The sequence below is a fragment of the Acomys minous genome (genome assembly GCF_964271855.1).
Source record: "Acomys minous genome assembly, chromosome: 6".
Taxonomy (NCBI): Eukaryota; Metazoa; Chordata; class Mammalia; order Rodentia; family Muridae; genus Acomys; species Acomys minous.
Window position 1 is genome coordinate 57,788,703 of NC_140487.1, and position 15,521 is coordinate 57,804,223.

At 45.9% G+C, this 15,521-nt stretch overlaps 1 long non-coding RNA gene across 3 annotated transcripts in view; it reads right to left on the minus strand.

The window, feature by feature from the left end:
- Positions 1–15,487, minus strand: part of LOC311599154 — a 139,606-nt gene extending 124,119 nt beyond the window's left edge. For all 3 annotated transcript variants that reach the window (XR_014779788.1, XR_014779789.1, XR_014779790.1), the window contains exons 1-2: positions 15,359–15,487; positions 5,278–5,443 (exon numbers count right to left, since the gene is read on the minus strand). This is a non-coding gene — a long non-coding RNA (uncharacterized lncRNA). The remainder of the gene's footprint in view (positions 1–5,277; positions 5,444–15,358) is intronic.
- Positions 15,488–15,521: the final 34 nt, after the last annotated feature.

A 15,521-nucleotide genomic window follows, 5' to 3' on the forward strand; every position in this document is an offset into this window, starting at 1 on the left:
TAACACTTATTTAAAAAATAAAATAGAAGGGTGACCTGACAGATAACAAGGTGAAAGTTGATTGATAAGTAAGTGGGCCAAGGTACCACAGTCACTTGTGAATGTGCTTTTAAGTGATTTCTCTTCTCTGTGTCACTGTTGGTGAATCTGTGACAGATTGGAACTTAAGACCAGACACCTCTCTGTGTAATTTTACAAGACAAAGGAAACTCTGAATTCATGGGGAGACAAGAGAGACCATTGTGAGCTGACACGTTTCATGTCTCTTGCGTCTGTATTCAGAAACCCACCTCTCCTGTACCCCTTTGGCCCTCATTTAAAATTTCAAGGCTTTTGTTTGCTGAGAAACCATCTGGCTACTCCTCAACAAACAATTTACAAGTGCAGTGGAGCCAAACACAAATGCACGGTGACGCAGCCTTAGCCCTAAGTATATGAAAGCCTTCATCAGGTGTAACAGGCTTTCTGAACAGCTTCAACTCCACGGGGGACCCACAGGAAATGATTTTCTTTTTCTCCCATCAGCCTCCGATGGGTCTTGTGACTCTCCCACTCCTGCTGGGTAGAGATCCATTAACGATACCCTGGACAGATGCCTTAACTTCCTCGGTCACTTCTTGATATTAAAAAACTCTGTCAAGTCCTGGTAAAGACACCAACCTCATATCCAAGGCAAACTGTTCCGTCCCTCACCACTGGCTGTCCTGTGGGCCTGGAATGGAAAAGTTCGGCTCTTTTGTCTGCCTCCCTCCTGTCCCCCAGTCCCCCCCCCCCAAACCTCAGTGGTGGGAAGGGCAAATGGTAATCTAAAAAAAACAGTCTGTCCCTTTCTCAGAGCGTCCCAGCTGGCAAAGCGTGACGCACATTCAAGAAAGATGCTCATACAGTCTTAGGGAGTTGCTACCTCTGGTGAATCGCTCCGGAAGCTGAAACAGGCTTTCACACTGCCTTTGTCATCGACCTAGGGGCCTACATGTTGCTCACTCTCTTCCTACTGCTTCTCATGCCTGAAAGAAAGGCTCAGGCCACCTTTCCAGTAACCACTTGGGACATAAGGCTCAGGCCACCTTTCCAGTAACCACTTGGGACATAAAGAAGACAGAATACACTGGTCACACAAGAACAGGAAAGGCCACTATTGAGCTTAGGTGTCCCCAGGAACTACTCAGAAGTCCTACAATCTCTCTCTCTCTCTCTCTCTCTCTCTCTCTCTCTCTCTCTCACACACACACACACACACACACACACACACACACACACACACACACACACACCAGAACCCACAAGAACACCGAGGCTGAAGAGAGCAGAGGCTCTCATTCTTGTGACTTAAGAACTTCGCCTTTTTAATCCATTGCAGCTGTGCCGGCAATTCATCCCGTAAGTGTTCACTTTAGTCATCCTTGTCGTTCAACTTCCGCTCTGGCACACGCATCTCAGGATGGCTTTACTTTCTATGTCACCGCGCTCTCTCAGTTAGCACTAAAGAAGTGCTGAGGGGAGTGAGATTTCGAGACCTTAGGTCACACAGGCCCAAGACTTCTGCCTGCCCCTTTGGCTTTCAGTCATACAAATCGCTCACTCACTTGCTCCTGCACAGAAACGCTCCCAACATTGAGGCTCATACGGTTAGGATATGGAATGTGCCCCCAAAATTCACTGTTTGTGCAGTGATTTGATCATGTGGATACCAACCTCATCAATAAATTAAGCCAGTGTGCTAGATAGTTTTGTGTCAACTCGACACAGCTAGAGTTATCTGAAAGGAGGGAACCACAATTGAGAAAACGCCTCCCAAAAATCTGGCTATAGGGCATTTTCTTAATTAGTGACTGATGGGGGAGGGCCCAGCCCATTGTGGATGGTACCAACCCTGGGCTGGTGGTCCTGAGTGCTATCAACAGAAGAGGGCTGAACAAGCCAGTAAGCAGCTCCCCTCCACGGCCTCTGCACCAGCTCCTGCCTCCAGGTTCCTGCCCTATTTGAGTTCCTGTCCTGACTCCCTTTGAACAGTGCTGCGGAAGCGTAAACCTCCCCAGCTTGCTTTTTGGTCATGATGTTTCATCCCAGCAACAGTAACCCTGACTAAGACATCTGTTAATGAGCTCATAGCGTGATGGAGGAAAAGGGCCCTAGTTTACCATGGGCTGCATCTTTAAAGAATGTGTTTCATCTCCAGTCCCTTCCTCTCACTCTGTTTCCCGTCCCCCATGTGATGAGACTGAACTTAATGGAGCTAGCTCTGAACCAGCTAAGCCCTCTGAAACTGTGAGCCAAAATAGAGCCTTTCCTCCTCTTAAATTGCTTTCCCCAGGTGATTCTGTCACAGTGACAGAAGGCTGACTAACACATATGTTATCTACCAGGAGGTCCCCCACCAGAGCCCAGTTTAATCCCAGTTAGCCTCCAGAGCTGTGACCACTCTTCTTTATAAAGTAACCAGCCTCAAGAGATTTGTTACAGCAACATTAAATAGATCAATACAGAAACATGGTACTAAGGAACAGAGCCATTCCTATAACTTTACCTAAAAATATGGAGGCAGATTTAGAATCAAAGCCAAGAGATGGGCAGACATTAGGAGAGTTTGAAAGAGCCAAAACCAAGGATTCTGTGATTGTAGTGCTGTGAGTGATCTGGTCATGGCTCCTAAGCCTGGGGGGCTGTAGATCTACCCCCTGGCACAGGTGAAGATTCCATCAGAAATTGGGTCAAAGGCCACTCTTAGCACACAGCGATAAGGAATGGGGCTACACACCCGGTGTCCGTACCTCAGGGCTCTACAGGAAGCCAAAATTTAAAACAAGGGGCTAGTTTATCTGGTGGAAGAAAGTTCTAAATGGTAAAACATGTTCCTGGGACACGAGTGTTATCACAAGCACCTGGGACATGAGTGTTATCACCACATGCAACTAGGACATGAGTGTTAGCACACAGACCTGGGAAATGAGTGTTATCAGACACTTGGGACATAAGTATTATCACACATACCTGGGACATGAGTATTATCAGGCCCTTTAGTCAGAGATGCATTGGACCCTGGTACAAAGAAGAGCTACTGCCTGGACAGGGAGAAGGTTAAAAAAAGAAAAAAAGTAGTGGGGTGGAGGTGCAGTGAAAGATATTTACACAGAGAAAAGAAAGAGAGGACCTTTTTATTGAAACAGATGGGGAAAGCCTCAGGCGTATCTGAGAAGCCATACAGCCCCGTGTCCCACCATGGACCTACAGGCACTGCAAAGGAGAAATGCTTCTGAAAGGGCCGCAGGATGCCCTCCGTGGGCTCCCGGCCCAGGGTAGCTTAGAATTCATCCCCTTGCTCTCAGCCAGAAAAGCACTCAGTAGCTGCAGCAATGAGCAGTAGGCTCAGGCAAGTGGCACACCTTACTTTCCACGCTGTGCTGACTTTGTGGGTGCACAGAATGAACGAGTTATGGGGTCACAGGACTGAGAAGTTAAAGTAAATAAATCCCTAGAAACCAGGCAGAAGGTAAGGCCAGAGAGCCATTGCTGAAGCGATGCTTGGGGTGGCATGGGAATAGAGCAGGGGGAGAAGGCGTGCCGCAGCAGCCAGAAAGCCACAGGCTGAGGAGAAGGCGTGCCGCAGCAGCCAGAAAGCCGCAGGCTGAGGAGAAGGCGTGCCGCAGCAGCCAGAAAGCCGCAGGCTGACAAATGCGTCACGGAATCCTCAATAATTCTGCACCGGAGGCGCTGTTTATTACTATAGTCTGTTCTGCTTCCCTCAAACTAGACAGTTCCTCTATGTGTACCCTTTTTTTATTTTGTGGTACTGGAAAATAAAGGCATCGCCTGGCACGTGCAAGGTAAACACTCTCACACTTGACTACACTGAGGAAAGAGGAGGATGGCGAAGACAGGACACAGAAATCTTTCCCTGGTCATGGCTAGAAACTTACCAGATGCTATGAACTTTGCTCCTTAAAACCAGCAGGTCTCTGTCTTTCATATCCTTACCGGGTTTTATTTCTTTTATGTGTATGTGTGCTTTGCCTACATGTATGTCTGTGTGCCACATACATGCCTAGCACTGAGAGAGGCCAGAAGAGGACATCAGGTCTCCTGGAAATGGAGTTACTGACTGTTTTGAGTCACCGTGTGGATGCTGGGACTCGAACCTGGGTTCCCTGAAGAGTAGTCAGTGCTCTTAACCACTTGAGCTATCTCTCTAGCCACCCCACTTTGGCCTTTCTAACTAAAAAAAAAATATATATATATATATATATATCACACATAATTAACTTGATTTAATACTTTCACCTTACAAAAAAATAACACATCATTATACCCCATAAATATACTCAACTATAATTTTTCTTTGTATAACAAAAGAGACTCAAAATTAGAAAAATATATATATGCATACATGCACACAAAGCCTCTGTCCTATCGTAATTAATATCTCAATTGGCATTCAGAGTCCATTCATCCACTCACCACGCCACCCGACCCCACCCACCCGCCATGCTGAGGCCTGAGTTTGAAGACGACACTGTGGGTGACCCAGGAGTTTTCCTCCAGTTTCTGTGCTTCCCCTCAGGCTGGCTGCCCCCTTGGGTTCCACTGGCATGGGAGAGATGCAGGATGAGAGGCAAGGGCGGAAGATGGTTCTCAGCAAGCTGGACAGACTCTCAAAACCAGCCTGCGCAGAGGGATTGCTGCTCCTTAGGAGTGCTGAGAGCTGCTGGGGGGTGTTTACTCTGAAGTATTAGCCAGTCTGGAGATGTTTCTGGAGAGTTCAGAGTTGTTGGAAAGATTAACAGATATTTATTTCTTTGTTTGTTTATTTAAAGTGTATGCGTGGTGTGTGGGTGGGTGGGTGTGGGTGTGCACGTGCGCGCGCACACACGGGCACAGGCATGTGCACAATCTGTGCTTCCCTGGTGTCCGGGGAGGTCAGAAGAACCCAGACCTTCTTCAAGACCAAGTACTCATAACAGCTGAGCCACCTCTCTGGCCCCATCAGAAGAGGTTTTGATGTCAACAAGTTTAAGAACCGTGGCAGCAGATTTATCCTAGCATAATTTTAAGTGACCATCCATTTTGATTATAGACAATAGATGTTTCTCACTAGCCATTTGAATGCTGGGAAGATTCCTAAGCAATCACAGTCTCTCAAGCCAGTTATCCTGGATTTCCTCAAAACAGTGGCTTTTTACAACAGAAAAATTATAGAAAGGAGACACGGGTGCACGCACATGCACACACGCACGCACACTCAGCCCTCTGTCCAAGCACTTCCCTTGCCAGGGAACCTACCTGCCTTGGTGCCACCCTACAGCCCAGGCAGCCCGTGAAGGGAGCAGAGCACAGAGGCTCCGGGAAAGCTGGGGATTACGTTGCTCCAATACAGTGACGGTTTTCGTGGAAGTGACTTCTACGTGGTCTCAGCACCACATTTCATTCATCATGCTATGACAATGACCTTGAGGGGGAAAAAAAACGGGAAAAGTGGCCTGACTCTGGGGCAATTTCTTATGAGAAAAATGAAAGGTCGGTGCTCACATAACTGTGACCAAGGAAATGAAACAGGCCGGAAGGTGAGCGTGCTGGCTCCTGGGTGTCTATGTAAATCTCTTCACCGAGAAAACCTGTTTCCTACCTATCAAAATCCCTGGAAAGCGGTCAAATGTGGGTGCAGATGCGTGCAACAGAACACCTAAATAACATTGTTCCAACCAAGAAGGACTTCCTTATCCTCACATAAAAATGTGTTTAAAAAAAAAAAAAGTCCCTGAGCTGGTGTGAGAACTCAGTCAACAGAGACCCGATTTCTGGCCATCTTCCTCTCCACTGGGCCTCGGCAAGCTACCACGCCTCTTTTTGAGGAGCACAAACAGAGGCCAAGGAATTCTCTATCTCAAAGAAATTTCTCTTTAAACACTAACCAGTGATTTCCTCTTTTGTGCAAATAGAACAAGGAAATAATGTAGTCCTCTTGTCTCAGGATGTGGCCGCAACCATTACCGTGGAAGAAACAGGAAAAAATGTGGCTAACTGACTGGGAGACTTCTACAAGCTCTCTTCCTTGCTATATAAAATACATATCACATTTTAATGGTCTCATTCGCTAGACAACAGTGAACCACTGTTTGTGTACTGTAAGTTGTTCGGCACTACACGTAGTTTCTATCTATAGCTTTCACCTATTGTGTGCCAAGGGGACCACTCTACAATTGTGGCAAACCCAAAATGTCTCTGGACACTTCCAAACGTTCCCCGGAGGTCCCAATAATCCTTTATTAGGTACTATTTAATTCATTCATTCCTTCCTAAGTGTGACTATTTGTTGCTATAGTGATTACGCCTGTTTGAGGAAAAAAATACAGGAGCCCAAGGTTAAATCCTTAGTGTTCCAAAACACCATACACAGGTGTCAAAGGGAGGAAAAGATGGGAGACAAGAAGGAAGGGAAGGAAGAGCAGGAGGGAAGAACGGAGGGAGAATGAACAGATTCTGGGAAAGCATTACTTTATCCCTTTCTGAGACTTCCAATTGTAGAGCAGAAAAGTGAGCCCACCTCATCAGGTAAGGGGTACCGCGCACTACATAAGCAGAAGGGGACCATCAAAGAGCAACTAATGCTTTTTCTTCTCCACTAGACAAAGTGTTCTGGTGTGTACATCTATCTGTACACACACAGCATGAAGTGGAGCAGATGCCCCACCCAGCCCCCAGACAGATGGCTGTAGCTATGTGCTCAGGAGGATTCAGTTAGAAAATATCACCCATTGTCCCCAGGCTATGTGAATGTCCCATTTATTAATTAACTCTCTCTCTCTCTGGACTGTCAGATGTTGCCTATTTCATTTACTGTTATGCTCTTTAAATTGGGGAGATAGTGCTTGCCTTTGGAAATGCACTTTTTGTGTGATAAAAATTCATATAACATTTACCATCTTAACTTCCTATATAAGTTTACCATTCAATAGATTAAATCCATTTCGCTAGCCTTTTTCTGGGTGGAGTCTGATCCTATTCACTATACACATGCTGGTACAATGTAAGCAGACTCGAAGTTCTGTTTTATTTATGCAAAAAAAAAAAAAAAAAAAAAAAAAAGCACCCATGGAGACAACAAAGCTGGTGTTTTCCGAGAGGCCTGGACTCTGTTATAGAGTATTCCATTACCCAGAAATGTTAAAACTTTTCACCTAAACATTTTTCTTCTATCATTAATGTCTTTAAGCATGTCTCAAAGGAGGCTATGCTGACAAACATTTTTTTTCCTCCCCTTTTACTTACTCATGGCTCTTGACTTACGGCACTGACCTGGACCCCAAGCTCATCGGTGGCCTGGGAATGCCTGGGAGAGCTCAGCCTTCTGTGAGCAGTCAGACATGAGAAGTCATTTAAGAATGGTCATAAAAATGGAGTCTGACTAGTGTAGTGATGCACGCCTGTAATCCCAGCACTCAGGAGGCCCAGGGAGGTGGATCTCTGTGAGTTTGAGGCCAGCCTGGTCTACAGAGTGAGTCCAGGATAACCAAGGATACACAGAGAAACCTGTCATGAAACCCTCTCCCCCCCAAAAAAGAAAAGAAAAGCAGTGCCCACATGCTGGTGCACACCTTTAATCCCAGCATGGGGGTGGGGGGCGAGGATCTCTGTGAATTTGAGCCCAACCTGGTCTACAAAGTGAGTTCTAGGACAGCCAGAGTGGTTATACGAAACGCTGTCTCAAAAAAAGAAAGAGAGAGAGAGGGGGGAAGGGGAAAGTGGGGAAAGGAGGGAGGAAGGAAAATCTGCGACTGTTTAATGTGCTGTTTCACAACACTTTTGAACTTGAGAACTAGTTTACATTTTTCCCAATAACTTAATTCATTACGTCATTACATTACTTCCTGTCTGTTTCATATTAAGGTCAATTAAAATTGAAAACTTTGCACTTGATCTCTGAAAATTCTATGTTAGCAACTAGCCCAAAAGACATCCAAAGACAACTAATATAAAAGTCCCCCGTAGACAGCATCATAGCATTTTCCGCTCACAACAATTAATGTGATGCAGATAATCTTAAGAATTATTACCCATATCCTCGTCCTCAATATAGGAACTAAAATATGAAAGGACCCAAACAGGAAAATCACTCTTAGGATCAGGAATGGAACTAAATTATAACCAGATTGGTATCAAATTAGCATTCTCTTTGTGGAAGTAAAAAATATTATTTTAATCCTGAAGGAAAAATATCCCAAAATTGATTTTACTTCTTGCCCATATTTCTAGGCACTGGTATATTGTGGTTAATAACGCAGAATCTATTGTTCCTCTTTCGTAAAATATGCAATAGAAGTAATTATCTATGGCAGTGTGTCACATAACTTTCACACTTTCAAAAATAACTGTGCCTTTCCCCCCTTGTAATTTAAAAGTGAAGCCAACACTGCAGAATTACTTTTAGCCACGAGGGGGCAGAAAACGTTTCACAGCTGTACACTACCAACTAAATTCTCAAGCTAAAATGACAGTCTTCACTACAACAAAAGGTCGTCAAGGTCGCCCTGTACTCTGTACAGCGCACCGCACATACAATGCTCCGTTTGTGGCCTTAGGGGTTGTTTAATTTTAAAGGAATATATAGTCTCCTCCATTCACAGTTCACAGAAGGTGAAAGAAAACATCCCTTTGAGTCTAGTATCTCCTCCAGGAAAAGCAGGCTGCTTAAAGCAGGCTAGCATCTCCTCCAGGAGAGGTGGGCTGCTTAAAGCAGGCTAGCACACCCTGAGCACAAGCAAGGTTATTTCTGTGTTAAAATATCTGCTTTGCAATGCGAAGGTGGTGTTTCCTCTAGAACTGGATTGTCACTGAGCTATAAATGCTCAGCTGTGGAGTCAGGAATCTCTGTTATACGAACTTTCTTTGCCACGAGCTAACAGTAGCTCCAACGTGGCAAACGTGTTCTTACTTTCTTCTTAATTTATCTTGGTGACCTAACTAACATTGGTTTCCCTCCCCATGAATCCATTTGCATTTCAGTAACTGAAGCATTTCTCTAATTAGAAAATACAACCCCTTCCCTTTCTCTCTGTCCTTAACTAAAATGTATCGTGGTAAATTGTCCTTCTCGGATTTCAGTCTGAGCAGATGACATTTTCAACTGCTGCCCCTTTTCTCCTCTCCCCTCTGCCAATCTTAGCCATGTCCTACATCACTGGACAGCAAGAGGGCACCGGTAGCAGGTGGATGGCAGAATAGGGCTGGCAAGGAGCCAGGAATTATCTGTCACAGAAGTTGGTGACTTCTCTGATGCCAGTCAAACCTCACACAGCTCTTACCTTGCATGGCTTTAACCACCACCCTAAATCACTTCAGTTTCAAAGTGTTTTTCCTTAGGCAAAACAATTCTGCCCTCTCTGCTTCCTAGGTCTGTGCCGAGCACTCGCCCTAGTACTGAGAACACGGAGCAATGGTATGGGAAAGCTGGGAGTGAGACAGGGTGTCAGGGTCTCCTTATTCACTATTAAGAACAATAAGTTTAGGCTAACACCAGGTATCGAAAGGTGCAAGGATATGCCTAAAGTATATCATGTGTTTGAAAATGCCACAATCAGGCCCATTATTGTGTACAATTAATATATGCTAATAACAATAAGGAGATGGCAAGATGGCTGAGGGTAAAAGTAGCTACCACCAAGCCTGGCGACCTGAGTTTGATCGCTGAAAGTTACATGGTGAAAGGAAACCAACTCCTGCCAGCTGTCCTCTGGGCCCTCCCTGCGCATGCCATGACACACATGTGCCAGCATAGGCAGGTTCTGGGGGAGTGGAGGCAGGGACCTCTTGCTGGCTTGCAGATAGCCAACTTCTCTTTTCACGGTATAGTCACATGCCCTTCCCTTGGTGCATGCAAGGGATTATTAATAAACGATGTTAGTAAGCATGAGCTAGAGGATCTGAGAAAAATTATTAAAGAAGAAAAACCTAGGGCAATTTTAGAAGCTGATGATGAACCATCATCGAATCACTAGGCTTTCATATTCAGCTTCAGAAATTAAAAAAAAATATATACTAGCATGGACAGGAAAAGATTTTGATCAGGCTGTTGTTGACAGACCTTGGTATCTTCCTGAAGACAAAGCAAGCAGTTCTAGGAATCCTGATGTTCTTCTTTATAGACTCATAATAAAGATAAGAATCCTACTGAAACAAAGGTTCATGATGGACACAGAGGACACCAGTGAACTGCCTGCTTTCCTGAACAGACTTGTCAGACCAGGACTTTCCTGACATTGCAGGAAAACAAAGAAGACCGTCTTTGCTTAAACAAGGGGCTGCACAATATTTCAAAAATCAAAGAAAAGGAATGATGGTCTTATGCCAAATATAAAAAAAAAATAGAGGAAGGAGAGGAAGAATTAGACAAGGGTCAGAGAGATTGGACTTCTGTAGAAAGATAAGTGTGATGTAACAGGCAGGAGGAAATAACTTCTGATTCTATCAAATCTATGCCAACCTGAAACAGGATCGAACTCAAATAGAAACATCTTGTCTAGCATTTCTGTAACAGCAAGGCTTTATGGCACCAATCTTTTGTTTTGTTTTTGTTTGTTTGTTTTTCGAGACAGGGTTTCTCAGTGTATCCCTGGCTGTCCTGGACCCACTTTGTAGACCAGGCTGGCCTTGAACTCACAGCGATCCACCTGCCTCTGCCGCCCGAGTGCTGGCATTAAAGATGTATGCCACCACACCCAGCTTACGACACCAATCTTAAGGAAGAAAACTTTGAGTTTAAAAAAAAATTATTTTATCATAATGCTAATTTTTAGTTCTTATGAAATTTGCTGTTTGCTCGCTTTGTTTCTCTGGGTCCTGTGTACTTATGTATCCAAGGAAGTCTTAAAGCTATGCAATCCATAATTTAAATTTCTGAGGAAATGATTTTGTGTATAAATAAAGCTTTCAAGAGACACAGGTTGTCAGAGCAGGTAAAGCCATACCAGGATACGCTTCCTGTCTGTCTCTTGTAAAACAAAACCAAATGGTGTCCTATGTCTGATTCCTCCTTCAAAGCTCTGCATCCACCCTTCTTTGACCCCTAACCCCCTCATCCCTGGGCAAGACCCCAGCCCACACACATCTACATATACCATATACACATATACCACACTCATAAATGCATATATACTACATGCACATACACGTGTACATACATCACACACACATCTACCCCCCCCCTCACACACGCACACACAGAAGCAAATACATAAAGAGACACTACTTCAAAGATGCCAAAACGTAGCCAATGACTATATTAAAAGGTACCCAAGAGCAGTAATTACAAGTCAAAACAACTAGGGGATACCACCTCACAGCTGTCAGTTTGGCTTATCATCAAAAGGTGAAAGAGACTCAAGACTGGCTAAGGTGTGGGGGAAATAAACACTGGACACTATTGGTGGAACCACTGTCGTTCTGGGGAGTGGACACATATCCCGAAACCAATGAAGCACAGCATTTCATGCTTTTAAATGAAAAAAAATTTTTTAAGTACTGGCAAAGAGGCTTTCTAATACATCTTCCAGGCAGGGCATAAGATCCAGCTTTTCTTCATTTAAGGAATATTCTTATCTGCCAAAAAGTTCCCTCAAAAAAACTTAATTCATTTGTGAAATGCCGCTTTCTTAAAGGTCTCTCTATAAGATTTAAAAGAAAAGTTGTAGACTGTAATTCAAGCTTTAAATTATTATATATGTCCTGCAAATTCTTTAAGTGAAGACAAATGGTCTCGTCATGGTCTGGAAGTTTCATCAACCCAGACACAATATTCTAGGCATATGTTATTTTTTCATTCTGAAACCTTACTTCCATGTGTGGAGGAATGCTAGGGTGGGAAAATTAGCAAGTGAGAAAGAGTTCAAGCTACCTGAGGTAGAAAGGGGACATGAGAGGGCTGGGGACATCAATGGTCATTGTATACCTGAGTAGTGAGACACTGTGAATGTCTGTGAGCAGGTCACTGTGTCTCTTGTGCTGAGGTGAGTTACCCTACAGGTGCCAGGGATCAAGTGTTGGTCAAACATATAGAGCCAACCATCAGTGACACTGTCCTTGAGATGAGTAGCTGGGCTTTGTTACTTTGTGGGGGTCTCCTTTTCCCCACCCTTTATTCCCACCCACAATTCCCCCAGATACCTGGGGGACCCCAGGTCCCCCTCCCATACCCCCAGGCCCCCTGCCCCCCTCAGGCCCCCTCCCATCCCCCCAGGCCCCCCTCCTATCCCTCTTAGCCCCCCTTTCCCATTTCACTGCCTAACACTAAATAGCAATTGACTTCCCTAAATGACCATGGCCCCACCACTCTGGAGGCCCTCACATTTATGTACCCTCTGAAAAGTTCCCAGAATTCCAAATGCCACACAATTGCAGAAATGATCTGCAGCTGGCAAAGACACGCCTCTGCTGGAGCATGAGGCAAATCACAATCAGCTGCTGCGGACAGCCCAAAGCCCAGCACCACATCCCTACACCTGGGATGAAAGCAAAAGCACATTTTTACAATATTTCTCTATCCTTTACTTTAAATGAAGACAAGAAAGAAAGAAAGAAAAAAGGAAATGACATGGCTGCTCCTAGGTGTGGTGAAGGAGAAGGTTTATTGTAGATATGTGGAGAGCAGAGCCAGAGGCGGGCACATCTGGGAGAGTCCAGAGAGGACATGAGCAGACTGAGCTGTGCCATGTGGGAGGAGGGCAGCAGCCAAGAGGTCAAAAGTACAGAAGAAGGGTAACCAAAATGGTTGGGTTATATTGGGAAGAGCAGCCCAGACCCCTGGACTGAAGAGTTCAGGACAGGGAGCAGGGTACGCCAGCCAGGAGGGTCTACAGGGAGAACCTGTGTCTGCTTCAATATGTTAAACAGGCACCTCAGCTGTTTGTACCAGGTTTGAACCCTAACAACATTCACTTGAATTAAAATAAAAATGTAAATACTCTACCACCTGGAGGTTAGAGCCATACTGTTAGAGGCTGGCTCCTTTAAGACAGCAGTAGCCATGACCCCCTACCAGCCTATCTCTGAACAGAAGGTAAAGAGCTGCCCTGTGTTGTACTTTTACAGCTCCTAATTTATGGTGAAGTGATGGCTGGCCCCTCCTATGCTGGTTGCCATGGGAGCTACATTGAACTAAATCCCATGATGTACAATGTCCCATGATATACCTTGAAAGGTTCTAGAAGTCACGTGTCTCTCTCATTTGGGGGTCTCTTTGAAGAGGCTGCTCTAGCCAGTGCCTATCCACTCACATCCACACAACCCTCATATGGCTGGCGACTTTCTTGCTTCCTGCCTTTTGTTCTCACGCATAATGAAGCTCCTAGAAGCTTCTCCTTCTTCTTAAGACCCTGATATACTGTCCTTCTAATGCTCTCCCAGTTCAAGACCCTGGCACGGCTGCAAGGCTCTTTCTCCCAATGAACCTCCACCTTGAAAGGAAATCACAGGCCAGCCTCCTTTCTTCAACCAACTATGCATTTATTTTCCCTCTTTTTTAAAAAGTATACTTAACATACACTTCACCTAGAGTTGCCATCCCTTCCCGAGTGTAGCACCATCCACAGGCATAGACCAACAATAAAACTTCATCAAATATATCATGCTCACACTGTGGCTAAATAAGACCAAGGGCCAATACAGAGAAACTTAGTATGGAAAACACCAGAAGGCCGGTATTATGATTTAAATGTGCAATGGCCCCCAACAGGTTACATGTCTGAATGTTTGGTCCTCTACTAGTGACATTGTTTTGGGACGTTATGTAACTTTTGGGACATGGCGCCTGGCTGGCAAATGTAGACCACCCAGGGCAGGCTTTGAAGGCTCTTACACTCAGCCCCACTTTGGGGCCGGTTCTCTGCATGCTCATCTGGCTGAGGTGTGACTACGCTGCCCACAAGCTCTCTCTGCCTCAGATGCAGCATCTCTAGCCACCATGTGGTGGCTCCCCTAATGGGAGCTGCCCTCTCAGACCAGTTCTGTTAGGCTTTTTGTCACAATACTAGAGAGAAAAAGTAACGCAGATAGGGACATGGGATGAGGTGGGAGGTTCCACACAGAGGAACAGCAAAATGCTAAGAGAGCAGGACGGCGTTCCATCAGAAACCGAAAAACAAGCTGGGTGCCATGGTGCAGGCCGATAAGCCTAGCACTCCGGGCAGGATCTCTGTGAGTTCCAGGACAGCCTGGTCTACAAAGAGAGTCTAGGACAGCCAAGGCTACACAGAGAAACCCTGTCTCAAAACAAAACAAAACAAAATAAAAGGTCCTGGCTACCTTAGATCTCTGTCTTGTTTGTTCTGTCTCTCCCTCATGTCCCCACTCCCAGACAGCCTTTCGCTCCCCCCCCCCCCCGCCCCATTAAAGCTGCTGTGTTAGATCTGTTGTTGTGCAGTGTGTATCTGTGTGATGCCCAACCTGCCAGGGTACCCTCCCCCCTTTCACTTTATCCTAACAGTCTTGGAAATAATAATAAATTGAAAAAGACTTTTGAAAACAAGTAAGTTTTTACTATTCATTTCTAGAGAAATTAATGTCGGCATTGAGAAAAGCCAAACACGGCAAGACAATGTTTTTAAATCCTCCAATATTGAAAAATTCCATCCTCTTACCATAGGCCAGGACTTGTCCCCTTCCCAAATTCCTCATCCTGTTGGTTTAGGACAAGAGCTGCATGCATGATGTAGGGCTTGAGACGGCCCCCTTCTCTGATCTAGTGCTCAGCAGGCTACCAGTAGCTCTAAAAAAACGCCTCAGAGCTGTGAGATAAATTGGGTGAGCCACCAACTAGGAGAGGGGAGCCTCGAGCTTTTCTGTAACTCTGAGGAGCCTAAAGCGCTCCTCATACTGCAAACCGACTACAACAATCTGTTTCTGATTCCAAGACCTTTCTCGCCCTCCTTCCCAGGACCGGAGTTTTTGCTCCCCCCCTCAGGCCTTGAGTAAACTTGCTCACTCAGCACTAGGGCAACTATAGACCAGAGTCCAGGGAGGAAAGAATTGCCAAGATGACGCCACTAGAGAGCGCCCTGGGTCAGTCTGCGGCGGAGCGTGAGTCAATACAGGGTGGGGGTGGAGCCTGGAGTCGGGCAGGTGACCCTAAGGAGAGGCCTAAAGAAAGCCAGGCCCAGGGGGCGGTGGAGAGACAGGAGTGGGGGCGGGACTTACGGTGGGGGCGGGGCTGAAGCCTGAAAAGGGAGGTACGCAAGGGTGATGTAGGCTATAGCTGGGGGGCGGGGCCTGGGGCTGGGGCGGGGCCTGGGGCTGGGGGCGGGGCCTGGGTTTGAAGGCGCCAAGACCCCAGGGCCTGCGGTAGGGTCGAGGGCGGAAAAGCCCGAGTTTTCACCTTCCTCCTAGCCGCAAAGTCCTCTTGCGTCTCTTCTGGTCCTTCTTCCAGTTCTGGTGGCCCGGGATCCTCTGAGGGACGTCCTAAACAACCTGAGGGGGCTTCCCGCCGCACGTCGGCCAGCACTCCAGGCGGGCCACGCAGGCGCCCCACCCTCAGCATG